We start from the raw sequence: 14385 nt of genomic DNA on the forward strand, positions 1-14385 counted from the left end.
CCAACCTCCAGGGAGTGGACAATGAGGAAGAGAGATTGAAGGCAGACCAGTGGCTCCATCCCTCAGGAGGTACTCTGGGAGCGAGAAGGTCATAGAGGAGGCACCGTCCTTGACCACCGCAGGACACCTGAAGTCACCACTGCACCTGAAATGGAATCAAAACTAATGGTGCAGGTCTTTGTCTTGTGGGCGAGCTGTAGTCCTCAACCTAAAGGCCTCCACCGGTGCTTGATGAAGACAGATGAGTACTAATGTGGACTGTTTCGGGGACACCTGGGGTCATCCCTCAGACGGCCAGGTAGAAAGCGTCAGCACGGTGAAAGGCTGATGTCCTTGGGCTGGTGCTGGTGCTGAGAAGAGGCTCTGCATCTTTAGGGATGGACCCTCGCTCTGACTGATTGGGGATGGAATGAAGGACATGATGAGTTGCCCGTGTTTTTCATCTCCTGTCCTGAGCCAACGTCTTGATGGATGACCGTACCTTTCCCTCATCGAGTTAGGGTTTGGTGGTGAATCAATAGTCTGGGAGCAGATAAACCTGGAGAGGAGGGGATCTCATGAATGACAAGCTGCTCACACACAGGAATGATGTTCAGTCTTCCCTTCCCCCGGACAAGACAGTGAGGAGAGTGACTGCCTCTATGATTACATGAGGAACATACACGTCACGCACCAACCCTGAAACCCATCCTTTCTTAGCTTAGAGGGCTTGGCTACCAGACTAAAAGAATGTGCTCATACTTCAAATGAGTCTCTAACCCTATCCTCTCCAAACTCATCCGCTTCTATTACCTTCACCTTGTGCCCATCTTCTGTTTTGGCAGCGTTCTGCTTTTGCAAGCATTTTGTTTTATGACTTCTCTTTTATTTCCTTTCACCCAACGTCATTTGTTAATAAAACCAGTTTATGTGAGAAGGTGCTGACACGTGTTTACGTTTGTTGAGGAATGATGCCTCGCGACTAATGATAATGATGCAGCTTTCTGCTTAGAGCAGCTCAAAATGTAATTGACACAGGAAGAGCCTTTGCAGACTGCCTAATGTTGCTTATGAATGCATCATTTGTAGAATGCAGACAACAATTATACCCTTTCAAGGAGACCCACTCCTAATATTGAGTGTTCAAGTGCAAAATAACTTACATTTATACTGAAAAAAATATAAATGCAACATGTAAAGTTTTGGTCCCATGTATTATGAGCTGAAATAAAAAATCTCAGAAATTGTCCATACACACCAAAAAAAAAAATCCTCAAATTTTGTACACAAATGTGTTTATAACCCTGTTAGTAAGCATTCCTCCTTTGCCACGACAATCCATCCACCTGACAGGTGTGGCATATCAAGAAGCTGATTAAACAGCACGATCATTACACAGGTGCACCTTGTGCTGGGGACATTAATAGGCCACTCTAAAATGTGCAGTTTTGTCAAACAACGCAATATGTCACACCCTGATCTGTTTCACCAGTCTTTGTGATTGTCTCCACCCCCTCCAGGTGTCGTCCATGTCCCCCAGTATCCCCTGTGTATTTATACCTGTGTTCTCTGTTGGTCTGTTGCCAGTTCGTCTTGTTTGTCACGTCAACCAACGTTTTTGTGTCTCAGCTCCTGCTTTTCCCAGTCTCTCTTTATCTCGCCCTCCTGGTTTTGACCCTTGCCTGTCCTAACTCTGAGCCCACCTGCGTGACCACTCTGCCTGCCCCTGACCCTGAGCTTGCCTGCCACCGGTACCTTTGCCCCACCACTGGTTTACTGACCCCTGCCTGCATTGACCTGTCTATTGCCTGCCCCTGTTGAGTTATTAAACCCTTGTTAATTCGACGTTGTCTGTATCTGGGTCTTACCTTCATACCTGATAGTACGAACTGGCCCTGACTGACCCAGCAGACCCGGGCCAGCTGCGCAACACCATCTCCTCCCAAGAACCTCCATTGGTAGGCACGAGGAATTGCTTCGTGGTCTTATGGAGGGGGTCCAAACGTCCAAAAGTTTCCTGACTTTCCTCCAGAGTCACCGAAGACGGCCGAGGCACTGTTTCCCAAGCCTATGCAACTAGGCAGAGCTGGGCTGTCGCCAGCAGAACGGCAACACAGGATCAACACAAGGAGCTGTAATTTTGTGTCCTCTTGTCTGGTAAAATACCAGGCTCACTGGTAGGAGTGAGTACTCTGGTGGGCCATATGGAGAACTTTTCTGCTTCCCTTACTTGAACCCCTTTAAAAAAAAATGCCCCCTTTTCTAACCAATTGTTAGTAATGATCTTGTCACATCGCTACAACTCCCGTACGGGTTTGGGAGAGATGAAGGTTGAAAGCCGTGCGTCCTCCGAAACCCAACCAAGCCGCACTGCTTCTTAACACTAATTAATTAATTAATTAATTAATTAAGAGAATCTGTCTCCTCACCACGCGCTCTCACCACTGGCGTCCCCCAGGGCTCTGTTCTAGGCCCTCTCCTATTCTCGCTATACACCAAGTCACTTGGCTCTGTCATAACCTCACATGGTCTCTCCTATCATTGCTATGCAGACGACACACAATTAATCTTCTCCTTTCCCCCTTCTGATGACCAGGTGGCGAATCGCATCTCTGCATGTCTGGCAGACATATCAGTGTGGATGACGGATCACCACCTCAAGCTGAACCTCGGCAAGACGGAGCTGCTCTTCCTCCCGGGGAAGGACTGCCCGTTCCATGATCTCGCCATCACGGTTGACAACTCCATTGTGTCCTCCTCCCAGAGCGCTAAGAACCTTGGCGTGATCCTGGACAACACCCTGTCGTTCTCAACTAACATCAAGGGGGTGGCCCGTTCTTGTAGGTTCATGCTCTACAACATCCGCAGAGTACGACCCTGCCTCACACAGGAAGCAGCGCAGGTCCTAATCCAGGCACTTGTCATCTCCCGTCTGGATTACTGCAACTCGCTGTTGGCTGGGCTCCCTGCCTGTGCCATTAAACCCCTACAACTCATCCAGAACGCCGTAGCCCGTCTGGTGTTCAACCTTCCCAAGTTCTCTCACGTCACCCCGCTCCTCCGCTCTCTCCACTGGCTTCCAGTTGAAGCTCGCATCCGCTACAAGACCATGGTGCTTGCCTACGGAGCTGTGAGGGGAACGGCACCTCAGTACCTCCAGGCTCTGATCAGGCCCTACACCCAAACAAGGGCACTGCGTTCATCCACCTCTGGCCTGCTCGCCTCCCTACCACTGAGGAAGTACAGTTCCCGCGCAGCCCAGTCAAAACTGTTCGCTGCTCTGGCCCCCCAATGGTGGAACAAACTCCCTCACGACGCCAGGACAGCGGAGTCAATCAACACCTTCCGGAGACACCTGAAACCCCACCTCTTTCAGGAATACCTAGGATAGGATAAAGTAATCCTTCTCACCCCCTCCCTTAAAAGATTTAGATGCACTATTGTAAAGTGGCTGTTCCACTGGATGTCTTAAGGTGAACGCACCAATTTGTAAGTCGCTCTGGATAAGAGCGTCTGCTAAATGACTTAAATGTAAATGTAAATGTAAACACAGCACACCTCCAACCCGGAAGCCAGCCACACCAATGTGTCAGACGAAACACCGTGCACCTGGCTACCTTGGTTAGCGCACACTGTGCCCGGTCCGCCACAGGAGTTGCTGGTGCGCGATGAGACAAGGATATCCCTCCGGCCCAACCCTCCCTAACCCAGACGATGCTAGGCCAATTGTGCGTCGCCCCACGGACCTCCCGGTCACGGCCGGCTGCGACAGAGCCTGGGCGAGAACCCAGAGTCTCTGCTGGCACAGCTAGCGCTGCGATACAGTGCCCTAGACCACTGCGCCACCCGGGAGGCCCACTTGCACCACTTTTCATGTCATTCTGCTGTGGGCAAACCAGTCCAAATCTCTCCGGGTCCTCATTGACTCTGGGGCCGATGAGAGCTTTTTGGATGCCACACTGGCTTCCAAGCTGAACATCTCCACTCAACCCCTCTCCATTCCCACGGATGTTCGAACTCTGAACGGGTGCTCTATAGGTTGGGTTCCCCATAGCACCACTCCCATCAACCTACGTGTGTCAGGGAATCACAGCGAGACCATTCAATTCCTGCTCATCAATTCCCCCCAGATTCCTGTGGTTTTGGGATTCTCCTGGCTCCAGCGACACACTCCCCTCATCAGCTGGTCTACGGGTGCTATCATGGGTTGGAGTCCGTTCTGCCACGGCCATTGTCTGAAGTTGGCGCAACCTGCCCCGGTACGTCTTCCTGGGAGCTTGGAAGTTGATCCGGACCTCTCCGCCATTCCCGTGGATTACCACGATCTCCGGGAGATCTATGGCTGCGGGATTGACCTTCTCCCTAGCACCACGCCACCCGGGTATGTCTGTACTCTCTGTCGGGACCTGAGACCAAGGCTATGGAGACCTACATTGGAGACTCCCTAACTACAGGATTTATCCGTCCCTCTTCCTCTCCCACTGGTGCAGGTTTCTTCTTCGTGGAGAAAAAGGACAAGACCCTGCACTCAATGACATTACTGTGAAGGACCTTTACCGCTACCACTAATTTCCTCGGCCTTTGAGACGCTCCAGGGGCCACTGTTTTCTCCAAGCTGGATCTACGAAACGCCTACCACCTGGTGCGGATACGAGAGGGGGACTAGTGGAAGACCGCGCTCCATCGCTCCACCCTTCCCTTTCTGGGTTACATCATCTCTGCTGGGAGTGTCCAGATGGATCCCGAGGTGAGAGTGGTGTTGGATTGGCCTCATCCTACATCCAGGGTGCAACTGCAACGCTTCCTGGGGTTTGGCAACTTTTATTGCCACTTTATCCTGGGTTACAGCGTCCTGGCCTCCCTCCTGTCTGCACTCACCTCTACCAAGGTTCTGTTCACTTGGTCATCTGCCACTGACTGGACGTTCCGGGACCTTAAACACTGCTTCACCACTGCTCCTATCCTGGTTCATCCGGACCCTTCCAGTCAGTTCGTAGTGGAGGCCAATACTTTGGATGTCAGAGTGGGGGCTGTCCTGTCCCAATGTTCTGCCCTGGACCTTAAGCTGCATCCCTGTGCCTTCTTCACCTACTGCCTCAATGCCACGGAGAGGAACTATGATGTGGGGAATCGGGAGCTTCTCGCAGTGAAGATGGCATTGGAGGAATGGAGGCACTGGTTAGAGGCGGAACATCCGTTCATTGTGTGGACCAACCACAAAAACCTGGAGTATTTCCTCACCACCAAGCGCCTCAACTCCAGGCAAGCGAGATGGGCCCTGCTGTTTATTCGGTTCAACTTTACCCTCTCCTAACGGCCGGGGTCCAAGAACGTCAAGCCGGATGCCCTGTCTCGCCGCTATAACCCCGCGGTTACCACCCCGGAGCCCGAGACCATCCTTCCCACCTCGCGCCTGGCGACGGGCACTCAGCTGGGGTATAGGGAAACAGGTTCCGGGAGGCGCAGCGGCCCCAGCCGAACCCTGGGGTGGCTCAGATAACCGGATGTTTGTGCCTGACACTGTCCGCTCCGCGGTCCTGGAGTGGGCCCATTCCTCCAGGCTTGCCTGTCACTCGGGCTCTCGTCGAACCCTGGCCTTCATGCGACAATGCTTTTGGTGGCCTACTATGGTTCCGGATGTTGCCGCGTTTGTCGCCGCCTGCACGGTCTGCGCATAGAACAAGACTTCTCGGCAAGCTCCGGCTGGTCTTCTCCAACCACTGCCTGTCCCTCATCGTCCCTGGTGCCATATATCCCTGGAGTATTTATGTTTGTAATAAAAAACCTTTTACGGGGAAAAAAACATTCTGGTTGACTGGGCCTGGTTACCAGATGAGTAGGCCTATGCCCTCCCCGATCCACCCATGATTGCACCCCTGCCCAGCCATGTGAAATCCATAGATTAGGGCCTAATTTATTTATTTAATTGATTTCCTTATATGAACTGTAACTCCAGTAAAATTTCTGAAATTGTTGCATGTTGCGTTTATGTTTATTTTTAGTATACAAACACATTATGTAAAGTTCAATGGTGCTGTCGCTGATGTTATGTTTTAGACATCCTCTGAAGTGATACAGAGGAGTGTTAACATTACTTTATATGATTGGACATTCAGAAAGTATTCAGACCCCTTGACGTTTTCCACATTTTGTTATGTTACAGCTTTATTCAGCAATCTACACCCGATACAGCATAATGACAAAGCAAAAACAGGTTTTAGACATTTTTGCTCATTTATTAAAAGAAAACATTTTAAATATAACATTTACATAAGTATTCAGACCCTTTACTCAGTACTTTGTTGAAGCACCTTTGGCAGTGATTACAGCATTGAGTCTTCTTGGGTATGCTATAAGCTGGGCACACCTGTATTTTATTTGGGGAGTTTCTACCACTCTTTTCTGCAGATCCTCTCAAGCTCTGTCAGGTTGGATGAGGAGCGTTGCTGCACAGCTATGTTCAGGTCTCTCCTGAGATGTTCGATCGGGTTCAAGTCCGGGCTCTGGCTGGGCCACTCAATGACATTCAGAGATTGTCCTGAAGCCACTCCTGTGTTGTCTTGGCTGTTTGCTTAGGGTCATTTTCCTGTTGGAAGGTGAACCTTCACCCCAGTCTGAGGTCCTGAGTGCTCTGGAGCAGGTTTTCATCAAATGCATTCATCAAGCATTTCCTCGCTCCTGACTTGTCTGTATGTCCCTGCCGCTGAAAAACATCCCCACGGCATGATGCTGTCACCACCATGCTTCACCATAAGGATGGTGCCAGGTTTTCTCCAGACGTGACACTTGGCATTCAGGCCAAAGAGTTAAATCTTTAAAAACAAATGTTTACCTTTATTTAACTAGGCAAGTTAGTTAAGAACAAGTTCTTATTTTACAATGACGGCCTGCACCTTTTGGTTTCATCAGACCAGAGAATCTTGTTTCTCATGGTTTGAGAGTCTTTAGGTGCCTTTTGGCAAACTCCAAGCAGGCTGTCATGTGCCTTTTATTGCGGAGTGGCTTCCGTCTGGCCACTCTACCATAAAGGCCTGATTGTTGGAGTGCTGCAGAGATGGTTGTCCTTCTGGAAGGTTATCCCATCTCCACAGAGGAACTCTAGAGGTCTGTCAGAGTGACCATCAAGTTCTTGGTCACCTCCCTGACCAAGGCCCTTCTCCCCCGATTGCTCAGTTTGGCCGTGCTGAAAGCTCTAGGAAGAGTATTGGTGGTTATAAACTTCTTCAATTTAAGAATGAAGGAGACCGCTGTGTTCTTGGGGACCTTCAATGCTGCAGACGTGTTTTGGTACAGTACTCTTTCACAGATCTGTGCCTCGACACAATCCTGTCTTGGAGCTCTACAGACCATCCCTTTGACCTCATGGCTTTGTTTTTGCTCTGACATGCACGGTCAACTGTGGGACCTTATATAGACAGGTGTGTGCCTTTCCAAATCATGTCCAATCAATTTAATTTACCACAGGTGGAACCTAATCAAGTTGTAGAAACATCTCAAGGATGATCAATGGAAGCAGGATGCATCTGAGCAAAATTTCGAGTCTCGTAGAAAAATGGGTCTGAATACTTATGTAAATAAGGTATTTCTGTTTTTTTATTTTTAATAAATCAGAAAACAATGTCCTAAAAACCTATTTTCGCTTTGTCATTATTTTATTTAACCCATTTTAGAATACGGTTGTAGCTTAACAAAATGTGGAAAAAGTCAAGGGGTCTGAATACTTTCCGAAGGCACTGTAGGAGCCATTGGTAGGGAGAGGATATGCTCAGTATGGCCTTGGCCAGTGCAGATGTTTTTTCAGTGGTGGAGCAATAGAGTTGATAGTGATCTTCTAACCCTGGAAAAGAGACTTGAACCTTGACACGCACACAGAGAAAAGAGTATAGTTTGCAGATCTGCAGGCCATTTAAACCTGCTGACTTGCATAATTTCACCGTAATGTCTTGGAAGTTCTCAGTATATCAATTGCATTAAATGTAGTGTATGTGTGACATGTTCCTTTGATAGCATATTGGACATTGTTAGTATTATATATTTAGGTGTCATAACATGGATTGATACTATTAAAGGCCATTGGCTGGATGGATGGGGATTCAGTTGTCATTACCTTGATGTTCAAAGGGAGAAATGGTGTGCAAGCACTAGTTAATGTGAAGTTCCTGCCATCTTTCAAGTAGGCTGACTTAATGTCATCTGATCTCATTTCAGTAGTGTATGAGTGGTGGAGGGTAATTAGCTTAATAGATGATTGGACCTTCAGAGGATTTCACTAGTCGAGGAAGCCATTGAGATAACAAGTGCGTGCTTGTGTGGATCAGAGTGCTTTGGTCCAGCATGTTCACATAGTACTAGGTTTTAGGAGCTTATGCATGGTAAATGTCTGTAAGTAAAACACCTAATAAAATGTATAAAAGCCCCTTCGTCTATGATTGGTCAGCAGTAGGGATTCTTCAATGAAGTGTTTGTTGTCATTCAACGACAGACGACTAGTTTTCATGCACATTTTTTCACTTGAAAAATGCTGCACCAAACAGCTTGATGTAAAATTGCGTGACTAAGGACTTCTCGGCAAAAACGTCCAAATTAATTACAAATTAATTTTCTTGAGATTCCTTAGATTCATTCGGACTATTTTGAGGAAGTGTACTGGCTACGAACAGTTTTTGAAGCGAAGGTATTTTAAGGGACTACTCTAGCACAGACCTTCACTTCACCTAACCGAGTTCTGCTAGGAGCAAACCGAACATATGTATGCGGACTCCTTGAGTGTAACTCCTGCTCAGACTGGAAAAATGGCTGTTGATTGCAGTTGATACATTTCAATAGCATTATGAGCAATGTTTCCTCAAAACATTTTTGGCACTGAGCAAATTTCAGGTCTGCTGAGCGCAAGCTTGAGCTTTGTGACAATTCTGTGCCACTTCCGGCGCCTGTTTACTGTGAACACTGAGGCTGTACCGACTTTAAGTTACAGTTTTAACAGTGGCCAAGTAGGCTGCTGTGGCTATTTGATCATAATGTAGGCCTACCAGAGCGGCCTACTATCAAAAACAATGTAGAAAAATGCATCTCATAACATTTTAATGTGGAAATAGCTGTTCTATCAGTAGCAGCAAATGTGTGGAGTTCAATGTAGGTCTACATTCCGTGAGACTTTTGAAAAAAAACGTTGACATTATACCTGTTTATCCACTTGTCCTTTAGACAAGGAGGTGACTTAAAATGTTGTTATTTGATGCAAGAAACCACTTTACTAAATAAAAATCATTATTATTTCCATACCATTATTAAAGAGAAACAGCCTAATTATGCTACCCTCTGCTTATTGGCTACCTAGCTTATTCAAGACCATCTCAAAATACAACACTGCCCCTTTAAGACAAAAACAAAGCTCTTTACCTGACTTGCTTTTCAAATATGGCTAGAAATGCACACATTTTGTGCTCTGTTAGGAAGCAACTACTCCCCCATTGTTGACTAGAAATTACACGGAACAAAAATATAAACACAAGTAAAGTGTTGGTCCAATGTTTCATGAGCTGAAATAAAAGATCCTGGAAATGTTACATATGCACAAATTTGTTTACATCCCTGTTAGTGAACATTTATTTTTTGTCAAGATAATCCACCCAACTGACAGTTGTGGCATATCAAGAAGCTGATTAAAGAGCATGATTATTACACAAAAGGTGGCCACTCTAAAATGTGCAATTTTGTCACACAACCCAATGCCACATATGTCTCAAGTTTTGCAATTTGCATGCTGACTGCAGGAATGTCCACCAGAGCATTTGCCAGATAATGTAATGTTAATTTCTCTACCATAAGCCGCCTCCAGAGTATTTGGAGGTACGTCCAACCAGCCTAACAACCGCAGACCACATATATGGTGAGCGGTTTGCTGATGTCAACGTTGTGAACAAAGTGCCCCATGCTTGCAGTGGGGTTATTGTATAGGCAGGCATAAGTTATGGACAATGAACACAATTTCATTTTATCAATGGCAATTTCAATGCACAGAGATAACATGATGAAATCCTGAGGCCAATTGTTGTGTCATTCATCTGCAGCTATCACCTCATGTTTCAGCATGATAATGCATGGCCCTATGTTGCAAAGATCTGTACATACTTCCTGGAAGCTGAACATGTCCCAGTTCTTCCACGTTTGGGATGCTCTGGATTGACGTGCACAACAGCGTGTTCCAGTTCCCACCAATATCCAGCAACTTCGCACAGCCATTGAAAAGGGGTGGGACAACATTCCACAGGCCACAATCAACAGCCTGATCAACTCTATGCGAAGGAGATGTGTAGCGTTTCATGAGGCAAATGTTGGTCACACCGGAAACTGACAGGTTTTCTGATCCATGCCCCTACCTTTTATTTAAAGTATCTGTGACCACAGATGCATATCTGTATTCCCAGTCATGTGAAATCCATAGATTAGGGCCTAACAAATGTATTTCAATTGACTGATTTCCTTATATGAACTGTAACTCAGTCAACTCTTTGAAATTGTTGCATGTTACGTTTGTATTTTTATTCAGTATAGCTATAACCGGGCTAATAACTCACTAACTAGCAAAGAATATTAACAAATGTGCAAAGGTGGCTACATGCAGCTCTCAAGTGCATCTACTGACCGCTAATGCTATAAACACAGTCCTGTTCAAAGTGAATGGCACAGAGCTATATGTGGCAATGGTTATTTGCATATACGCCTACTGCAGTTCTGATTGGTTATGGCACACCGGTCTGTGTAGAGCATGGGCCTGAGTCATTCCTGTCAATGCAATAGAATCCTACTCCAATGAGCTCTGCCTACCAGAAAATCTCTTGCACAGTTAGTTTTGTTTGGTATGTTACATTGAAAGGGGCAAATATTGCGTTGATTTGAGAACAATTCCCACAGTAGAGCAAAATGTTGATAGTCTAACTAAAGGGGAAAACTCAAGAAAGTTGAGTGAAGTTCAATCTCGTGCTTCTCTGGGCGGGCTGATATTTCTTCTGCGTGGCAGTGTGAGTGGAGCTGTGCCGCAGCTTAGAGGGATCATTGATTATGACCGAACATGTACTAAATATATCATAATTATATATTCTTATAGAAACATGTTCGCTAATGAATGCCAGAAGTGACCTTCAGTACTTGACCTTCTCTTTAAGTTGTATCATTATGTAACATCTGCACTGAGACAATGACCGCAGTTTTTCAGCATTGTCACTCTCATCCATCTGAATATTATATTATCGAATTTAAAGATAGAAATAAATAACAGGCATGAGTTGTTTCAGTATTGTGTGCCATCATGTTTGGTGCATCATGTTCCGCTCCGCCGGCCCCTGTCAGTTGTCCCTCGAGTTATTGGCTCTTAACAATATTGAAGAGAAATACGGCTTAGGAAATTGGTAGTGGGGCAACGGAGCGTGGCAATCAAGATCCATTTCCTTTTACTGTGGCCTTGTATATCAAGCAGCCACTCTGGTGTAGCCTGGTGGGCCTCGTCACGACCTTGTGAAAAGAGGGAGCCGTGTGTGGTATAATGTTCCATTTTGACCTGGACAGTTCAAATGAGCATAAAACTGAATCAGATTTGACAGTGTGTCAAGCCCAAAGCATTTGTACCTTAAGGACCGGGTTGAGTTCACACTCCTTGTTTGACCAGTGCTTTTAGTGTTGTATACTGCCCAACTACTTCAGTTGCTGGAGGTGATGTGGTGTAGTTTGCTACAAATAAATAAATGTTCAGAACATTGGCCGGAGGAGAGTGCAAACAGTCATAACCAACGTTCCGGAAATACTTACCCTGTGGGGACATGAGAGAGAAACAGTAGAATGTCCTTCTTGAGAACAGAACCAATATCAGGCTTGATAAATGGTACAGGTACATGTACTACATGCACCGGTTACACAGAAATATACAAGACAAAAATACTGGTGACAGGTAGTAATGATGAAGCCCTTCGCTGTCTCTTTGCCTCTGTGTGTAGTAGCAGGCACACTCCATCTTTCACGGAGCCCTCATTTGACAATCTGATAGCAGGGAGCTGTAATGTGTTCAGGGGTCACCTCATGCACATTTATCAAGCAAATTCTAGAGGCCATTGTAATGATAACAGCCTCAAACTGATATGTCACGATTAAATGTATATTTTTTTAAATTGCGTTTTCAGGCTGGACTTCTTGGCAGGGTTGTACCCAATCAGATTGAGCAAAAAACAAAAGATTATACATTATTATTAGAAAAATACTCCTCAGCAACCCAACAAATTTCTGCCTACACTCCAGCTTCTTGGATTTGTTTTGCAAAAGCAAAATCCACAGCAATCAACAAGCTTTAAACCAAAATAGGGATTGTTGTGTCTAAGTGGGTGTGAGACCGATCATCCTCAATACATATATTTTAACAAGGAATCTGTAAAAGTTGTCAAATAAAGGATGGAGAGGTACAGTAAGTCATTGAGGTTCATAGAGTCCTTGTTAGTGGTTCCTCTTAGGATCTAAATGAGATGAAAGACAGAGATGGCACTGGCCATCCCCATAAATCAAATGAGGGGGATGTCTGACTTGATGTTCAATTAGCCTGTGAACGATGTCCTTGATCAGCGGCTGTAAATTCATCTGATGACTCCACCCAGCTTAGAAAAGTCCCCACAAAAATGAGTTAAGTGCCTTTGATGACAGACAGACAGACGCAACACACGCACATGCACAAGTGCACACACGTTGAAAAATGTCACGTGTAGAGCCACTTATTGTTGTCGTATGCCCAATTTTGTACACATCGACACACTCACTAAGAATGTAACATTCATATTCCCGAGAGTGTTGCATCTGTTACAACATCTCCTCAAATTGTAAGCCAATTAACCTGCGTCGTCAACCATCTCCATCATTCACGAGTTTATTTGCATTTTCATTAGCAAAGGGGTGGAGAAACTCGGCTCAGCTTTTAATTGGCTAAGAGAAGGAAAGGTTAGTTCAGGGAAGAGCCTGCAAATTCTGACTCCCATTGAGAGTGGCATATGGCTAAAATGCCGCCAAGTTTCTAGATGTTTCATCGTACTGTAAAACTTCTAGAAATAGTAACTAAACCTGAGAGTGTTGTCATAGAACCCTTCTAATGATTCCATTCAACTTGTCCCATACACAATGTAATTTAACACTAAAACTAACTATCTATGTTGAAATGTTGAAGATGTATAGATAGCAAGATAGTGTAACTACGTTCATTTGGTTAAAATATTTAAGGTTAAAACTGTGTTGGGTCATCCATACACCGGTAACCAACATGTCATGACTGTCTACGAGAATCTAAATAGGTCAGTTCAGGTTTGCAATGAATAACTTCACTCAGATCTCAGACAAAGAACTAGATGGGATTAACAACTCATGTCCTGTCATAGATCAAGGGGGCAAGATTCAGGTCTCCCTCTCCAATATTCACCAAAGAAATGCACTTTGTTTCAAGATTATTTTTCATGCTGAAACTCTAACATGTTCAAAAGCAACTACTGGAACAATATTTCTAACATAGAACGTGGGGCATGGTCAGAGGCGATCTATAGAACACTAATGTCATTTTGTTTGTTATTTTGTGATGTCATTAAAAATGTTACGATGGAAATATTGTAACTTGGAAGTATACCCACAACATGTACAAAGTTTCCATATTACACGTTGTGCGTGTAATATTACAAATGATCAGAGCCTTACAAGCATGCCGCAAAAAGGCCCAACACCCTTTCTAAGGCAGCTCTGTCCACCGAGAGAGATCCGGTGAACCAAGTCTTTTCACGTAACATTCATGATTTCTTACTCAAAGCCGGCGGCGGTTCGTGTGCAAAGTATATCTTTACTGTAAGTGAGAGTAGTTTCTGAAAGTAACCCATGTTAAGTGTCTCTGTCCCCCTCTCTCCCTCCCTCTCCATCTCCTTTGTAACAATCATCCATGTTTTTAATGTATTACGTGTGTATGTTTATCCTGTGTTACCATTTAATTAGCTAGTGAATAAATATTTATTTATTTATTTTACCTTTATTTAACTAGGCAAGTCAGTTAAGAACAAATTCTTATTTTCAATTAAAGTCTAGGAACAGTGGGTTAACTGCCTTGTTCAGGGGCAGAATGACAGATTTGTACCTTGTCAGCTCAGGGATTCAAACATGCAACCTTTCGGTTACGAGTCCAACGCTCTAACCACTAGGCTATGCTGCCATAGTAGTACTTTGTGTAGTACTGAATCATAAGTAAGGCTCTGGTTTTTGCAGATGCAAGGAGGTTATGAATTAATGATGATATGATTTTATGATTAATAAGTTGACTGTTTATAAATGTGATAGGTAAATACATTTAGAGTTTAATTCGGGAGATGGTAACTCTTTAAAGAACCGCTCTCGTGGTGC

This window comes from Oncorhynchus nerka, linkage group LG13 (genome assembly GCF_034236695.1).
Source record: "Oncorhynchus nerka isolate Pitt River linkage group LG13, Oner_Uvic_2.0, whole genome shotgun sequence".
Taxonomy (NCBI): domain Eukaryota; kingdom Metazoa; phylum Chordata; class Actinopteri; order Salmoniformes; family Salmonidae; genus Oncorhynchus; species Oncorhynchus nerka.